The 7,040-nt window shown below is 50.1% G+C and overlaps 1 long non-coding RNA gene across 2 annotated transcripts; it reads right to left on the bottom strand.

Moving 5' to 3' along the window:
* Positions 1-4,672: 4,672 nt before the first annotated feature.
* On the bottom strand, positions 4,673-6,713 carry LOC115280116. Of its 2 annotated transcripts, none has more exons than XR_003903656.1 (3): positions 6,574-6,713; positions 5,252-5,487; positions 4,673-4,710 (listed from the first exon to the last, which is right to left on the bottom strand). It is a non-coding gene; the product is annotated as an uncharacterized LOC115280116 (long non-coding RNA). The 2 variants fall into 2 exon arrangements; XR_003903655.1 differs by having other exon boundaries at positions 5,252-5,399.
* Between the last annotated feature and the right edge of the window lie 327 nt (positions 6,714-7,040).

Genomic DNA, 7,040 nt, shown 5'->3' with positions numbered 1-7,040 from the left:
AAACCAAGATTGCACTCTATATTAACTTAACTAGAATTTAAATTAAAAATTTGAAAATACAATAAGGCCATGAGGCTGGAGCCAGAGAACATTCTTGAAAACCTGCAGGCACTAAGAATAGCTGTAAACTAGGTGGGAGTCAGCTCCCTTCCAGGCTGTCGTCAGGCTCTCTCCACTCCTGCTGTGTATATGTAGGTATATGGCATGTCCTCTGGTCACTAAACAGGTACTGGCCTTGATTCAGGGCAGGAAATGAGCCTGAAGGCCCAGAGAGAGCGGAGGAGGGCGTGGAGGGAGAGGGGGAGGGGGACGGGCAAACTCAGGGGTCGGGTACTGATTGAGGATAGAAGCTTCAGCGGATGAAAGCAAAGCCATGGGCATCACTAAATCCAGAGCAGTTAACGGAGAAAAAACTGCATTAAGGGAAGGCACAGAGAATTAAGCTAAGGAGTGTGGTGACCAAGACCTTCCCTGCATCCCCCCCAATCTTGGCTTACCCAAGTCACCCTTCACCCTCTGGTCCTTAGATCCCCCATCTCGACGAGGGGTCGGGGGGGGGGCGGTTTCCGTGGCCCTCTACGTGCCAAACGCTTGGCTGTCTAACTGCACCACTTCTCTGTACTGCCAGGACTCACTCGGGCCTCTTGCATCCATCAACCGATTCCTACCAATGTCCTTATGCTTCGGGGCCCCTGTTCCGGGGAAGCGGGGGATGCTCCCAGGTTCTCGGGGTGCAGCCGGACTGGGTCTTCTAGGAGCCGTCAAAGAGCCATCAACTCAGACCTGAAGGGGGGAGGTGTTCTCGTGAGAACCGGTCGGCGGGAAACACACCCCCTCTAAGGAAAGGTTCCAACAGCTTTTGTTGTTCATTTGCTCAGTAAATACTTGTCAGGTGTCTCCTTCACACCAACTTCTGGGGATAAAAGAGTAAGCAAACCAGCCCAAGAAGTCCGTCCCTTCGTTCCCTTTAGAGGCGACGAATCTTATTCTTATCGGACACCTGCTGCAGCAAGGAGCTCTCTTGGGCCTCGTGGGGGCGACAAAGACCAAAATATTGAACCAGTCGCCAACCCTCCCCACTCCAAGCACGTGGGAGCAGTTATGGACAACAATCAGGACAAGGACGCTGAAAGCATCACTAACGAATCTTATGTAGGCGAGACTGGAATTTCGAAGGAGAAAGTCCTGTAGTGTCTCAAATTCAGCCCTACCGTTTTCCAGAGAAAACTGAAGCCCAGACAGGTTAAGTAACATGTTGGTAGCACAGCAAGTGGATGATAGAACCGGGATGGTGACTCAAAGTTGGGAGTCCATACAATTTCTCATCCCATCATGTTGGTGTTAGGGAAATTGTTCTGTGACCCCCGAGAGGTACAAGGGGGTGAAACTAGAAAAAAAAGTTGAGGCTGTAAATGAGAGAGCTTCCTCCAAAAAAGGGTTCCTGGACTGTGACGCAGAGGGGTGGATCGTGGCCAACTACATGCCAGCCGCAGGTGTTGGCAAGGAAAACCCAGACGGCAGGACCTAGACTCAATGCTAGTGTCTTGAAGGATTAAGCATTCCATCAGGATTTTGTGGCAAACTTCAGATTTTAATGAAGTAGTTTAGAAATGATAGGATCCCAACTGAGTCTACAGTCAGATCCTAGGTCTCTCTGGGAGATTCTGAGAAACATTGTGTGACAGCATTGGCCATTTGGTGACTCCGTTTCCCCATTTGTCACATAGAGGCCACCATTCATTTTTTGTTGTGAGTTCGAGCCCCACATCCAACTCTGTGCTGACACCTCAGAGCCTGGAGTCTCCTCCCTCTCTTTCTGCCCTCCCTTGCTCGCACTCTGTCTTGCTCTCAAAAATAAACATTGAGAAAAAAAATTTTTTTTAAAGATTCTGTCTCCTTCTGCCCCTCCTCTGGTCACACATGCTCTATTACTGGAGTCTGGCTCCAGCAGGTCCAAGGCTCCCTGAAAGGATGGACGGTGTTGGCGAAAGAGACTGAGCGCCTGGGCTCCCTTTCTGATCACCTGGCAGGCATCTTGCCCTGTCGGTCTTTGTGTCTTTATTTACAGATCAAGTGTTAACATGACATCGAAAAAGTGGAATTTTTACTACAAATAATTCTCAGTGCTAAAATGTTTTAAGAAGTGTACAGAAACAGGTTTTGCAGAAGCATTTTTGCAGGATTACTCTAATTTTAGCGAGGTAGTTAATTTTTACAAATAGGATAAGAAGATATTCTCAGTGAAAAGCAGATAGCATCCACATTTGTTTAAACTGGTAGTGAATCTTACAACTAAGAAGATAGGGTAGCAAATAAATTTGTTTATATCAATAACGCTAAGATTCAGGCACAGACTAGGCTAGGAGTCATTCTGTCTGGCTCACAAAAGGAAGAATGTATTTGCGCTGATTAGGAAGTAAACCTTGATATTTGATGTTGAAGGTGTAAGCAAGCACCATAGGGGCCCTAGATGTGCCGGCCTTTGTGTGTGAGTTTAAGTTTTAACTGTTTTTACCCATCCCCATATCGGCTATCAGTGTAAGGGAAGGTATTTGTGGCACCAATTAGCAAAGGTGTGTGCAGTAACTTATGTCTGGCTCTTGTTTGCTTCTTATCTCTAAGCTAGGCTCTTTTTCTCCAGGCCAGAGTGAATAGTAACTCTTGTGTTTTTTAACCTCCTTTATCTATGTCTTGGGTTTGTGGGGCTCAATAGAAGAGCCTTTTGGCAAACATCTGCGGTGCTTTGTCTAAATTCTTCTTGTAGACGTGGGAATAAGCTCCTCCCCAGGAGGTATCTGTGTGGGGAACATCGGTCTGATTCGGAACATCGTGAGGCCTAATCAATAACAGCGGTTCCGTTCCCGATATGAGCCAATAGTAGAGGGAGATCCCGGTTTCGCTTCATGGCAGGAGCCGTGCAAATGTCCATTTCCTTGCTGTGACTGTGTCATCCGGCAAGTCTGATGCGGCTCCCGGCACTCTATAATTTAAACTTCATATAAATGTAATCATACTGGAAGTACCTTTTGTGTCCAATTCTTTCACTCAACATTATCTCAGCCACACTGTTGTTGTTTTCAGTAGTTTTTCCCTCCATTGTTGTGTAAGTTCTGCTGTATGGCTATCCCACAATTTCCTTGTTTTTTCTTTTTTAAATATTTATTTATTTTTGAGAGAAAGACAGAGTGCAAGTGAGGGAGAGACAGAGAGAGAGAGAGGGAGACACAGAGTCTGAATCAGCTCCAGGCTCTGGCTGTCAGCAGAGACCCTGATGCGGGGCTCAAACTCAAAAACCGCGAGATCATGACCTGAGCCGACGCTGGACGCTCAACTGGCTGAGCCGCACAGGCGCCCCTCTTTTTTTCCTCTTTAACTGTCAATGGACATTTGTTTCAGTCTATTATGAATACAGCTACTAAGAATATTCCCACTGCGATACACGTCATTGGTGGATATAAGGCCTCATCTCTTCTGGGTGTGTATCTGGGATCAAGAGTGCTGGGACCTGGAGTAAGTGTGCATAATGTCAGTAGGTATTAATAGTCTTCTAAGTGGCTGCAGCAATCACATTCCTGTCAGCAGCCTACCGGCTCCGTCTGCTTCATGCCCTCCCCAACACTTGATACTGAAAGTCCTTTTAATCTCAGCCTAGCGGGTGGAAACGTGTCACATTTCATACCTCCCCGATGCCTAATGACGCCGAGCACTTCTGCCGGCGTTTACTGGTCACTTCAATAGCTTCTACTCTCAAATGTCTTTTGAAATATTTGGCCCATTTTCAAGTTGAGGCTCTCTCTCGATGCCCAGGAAGGAGGCCTGGGGGGCTGAAGAAACCAGAGTCTGGAAAAGCTGAACTTTCTCGGTGACACAGCGTTCCTAGTCCATCGGGTTGCCACCATAGCATCCCAGACACCCGGTGGGAGAGGGGGACTTCTCACAGTTCTGGTGGTCAAGGGCTGTGGTCACGATGCCAGCAGATCCGGTGCCCGCTGAGAGACCCGGTCCAGATTCACAGACAGCACCTCCTCCCATGGAAGGGGCGGGGCCGCTCCCTGGGCTCTCTGTGCTGAGAGCACTAACCCACTCATGACGCTGCCACCCCCGTGACCTAAGCAGTTTGCAAAGACCCCATCTCCTACTACCGCCACACTGGGGATTAGGTCTCAGTATGTTAATTAGGGGACAGGACGACACAAACATTCAGTCTATGGGGACAGCAGAGTGACACACACATGTTAGCACCTGAGTCTCCAACAGCCTCTGAATGTGTCCCCACTTAATGCAGTCACCCAGAATCTGGCAGGTAGGTGTGATACAAAGGACAAGGAAAGAAGCTGGAGGGATGAGGTGGGTGCTCTCAGAGGTCATGCGTAGTTCAAGTCCAAGTGGAAGGTGCTGCAGGACTTAAGGACAAAGTGACTGGTAAGCCCGAAGAGCCCCGGGCTTGATGAGTATGTGGGGAAGCTGGAACCTTCAGACACTGCTGGTGGCAACCGGAAGTGGCGTCCTTCATCCAAAAGTTAAAGGTAGGGGCGCCTGGGTGGCTCAGTCGGTTAAGCCTCCGGCTTCGGCTCAGGTCAGATCTCACGTTCGTGGGTTCGAGCCCCGTGTCAGGCTCTGTGCTGACAGCTAGCTCAGAGCCTAGAGCCTGCTTCCGGTTCTGTGTCTCCTTCTCTCTCTGCCCCTCCCCCTCTCATGCTCTGTCTCTCTCTGTATCAAAAATAAATAAAACATTAAAAAAAAGTTAAAGGTAAAAGTTATCAGATGAGCCAGAGATTCCATTTGCAGATAAATCCTCAACAAAACTGAAAACACGGCGAGGGCGGGGGCACCTGACTGGCTATGTCAGCAGAGCATTCAACTCTTGGTCTCGGTGTTGTTGAGGGCAAGCCCCACACTGAGTGTGGAGATTACTTAAAAATGAATTTTTTTTTACTGCTTATTTATTTATTTTGAGAGAGAAAATAAAATAAAATCTTTAAAAGCAAACAAAAAACTGAAAACGTGTTCACACAAAACCTTAGGCATAAATATTCAGAACAGCATTCTTCATAATAGCAAAAATGCAGACAATAAAAACTAATGTCCATCAACGTTTGAGAAGTGGATAAATCCTATGGAGTATATCCTTTCCAAGGGATATTATTCAGCCAGGACTGGACAAGCCTAGAGAACGACCCTGAGCATAATGTACTCCGTCAGGGACAATACTGGGGGGAGATACCCACAGGTACTAGTCTGCGGAACTTACCCATGTCAGGAGGGTCGTGAGTTAGGCACTAGCATTGTGAGGACTTTAGGACTGCTCTGAAACTAGTGTCCTGAGGTCAGCAAGAGAGAAGCTGGGGTGGAGACGGTGCTGTCACTCGGCCCGGTAGGCAGGAGTCAGAGGGTGCTTTCTGGAGGAAATAAGTCGTTGGGAAAAAACCTGCCAGACTCTACTGGAAAGGTCACCCTGAGTTGCAGTCACAGACCCAGACCTAGCACCTGGAGGGAAGAAAGTGAGATTTTGGAGGGGAGGAGGGGGCGTTGGCAGCCGGCATGAAATGCCGTGCTTGGCCAGGGCACACAATAGTAACAGGTGGGGGCTGGAGGACTTGCTGGGCACGACACTTCAGAAAAGGGCTTTAAATGTCACACCAAGGAGCTGGGATTTGTGTCTTGAGCCAAGAGAGAACCACGCAAGGGGTTTGCGCTGAACTGGATCAGATCTGAGTTTCAGAAAGCTCTGCCTGGCCCTGTCGGCAGGCTAGTGGAAGCCGAGAGGCCAGGGAGGAGCTGGTGCGGAAATCCAAACCTGAGAAAGCATGAGGTCTGAGCTAGGGGAAGGGGTGGTGCAAATGGAGAGATTTCAAGAGCGATCACAGGAGGAGCCCTAAATTCTCATTTTTCAGGCCCCATTGGCTGATTTTAGAGACTCTTTTCTTTTTTTACGTTCATTTACTTATTGGAGGCAGGGGGAGGAGAGAGAGAGAGACAGAGTCAGGGAATATGAATTCCAGGCAGGCTCCGCGCTGTCAGTGCAGAGCCCAATCTTAGGCACCATGAGGTCATGACCTGAGCGAAAACCAAGAGTCGGACTGGGCCACTCAGGCTGATTTTAATGTCCTCAAGAACTCCAGAGCTGCAGAGAGTAACTCGTCATTAGCATAAGCCCCTGCGAGTTCCACAGTGTCCGTGCAAAGACATTACTAAGCTTGACGCTTTCATACCTGGGTCTATTTAATCGCCTTGCTAGGTGACGCATAATCATTCCCATTTTACAGGGCCGGAAACTGAGGCTTAGAGGACTGCACTGCTCAAGCGCACACTGACAGTGACCCTCCTCCATACCCCCCTCCCGCCCAAATCCCTTAAGCCAGGGTATTGGTGGTTACAGCTCCAGTTCCGGCCTTGGGAAGGCGATCTCTCCGCCTCCATGGCCCTTCCAGCCTCCGCCGGCCTCGCCATGGTGTTCCCTCTCGCCCGTCTGCACACGCGCACGCTTCCCCTCGTTTCCCTCCCACCCTGGCTGCTCTACGCGTCCCCGCTCTCTCTATGGTTGGCCCTGCCGGCCGCTCTCCCGGTACCCACTTCCTCCAAGTCACTCAATCCCGGACGTCGGCCTCCAGCGCGCGTTGGAGACGAGCCGGGGCCCCCTCTCCGGTCCGGCCGGGCGGAAGTGGCGGCCTCTGGGAGAGCGTCTGGAAGAAGGGCGTGAAGAAGAGCCCGGACTTCCCAGGGGAGACCCTGGGACGCCTGCGCGCCGTTCAGGCCCGCTGCGAAAATGCTCCGGCCGGAAACACGAGGCACAGAGAGGAAGGATCCGCGTTCTGCTCGCCGCCGCCCTGAGGAAGTGGGAATCCCAAGAGAGATCCCCGTCTCCGGAGAAGCATCCTGCGTCTTGTTCCGTTTTTGTTCCGACAGCGCTGGAGACACACAGGGAAATCGGGACGTGCTCACCTCGTGACACAGACCAGGGAAAATGTGGCCAAGAATGGAGAAGGAAGTTGCTCAGAAGTAGTCAGCGAGGACTCAAGTGGATCTCAAGCTCTTGCCTC

Source organism: Suricata suricatta, chromosome 16 (genome assembly GCF_006229205.1).
Source record: "Suricata suricatta isolate VVHF042 chromosome 16, meerkat_22Aug2017_6uvM2_HiC, whole genome shotgun sequence".
Lineage (NCBI taxonomy): Eukaryota > Metazoa > Chordata > Mammalia > Carnivora > Herpestidae > Suricata > Suricata suricatta.
Note: the sequence above shows the minus strand (reverse complement) of the source record. Positions and strands in the feature narration are given on the sequence as shown.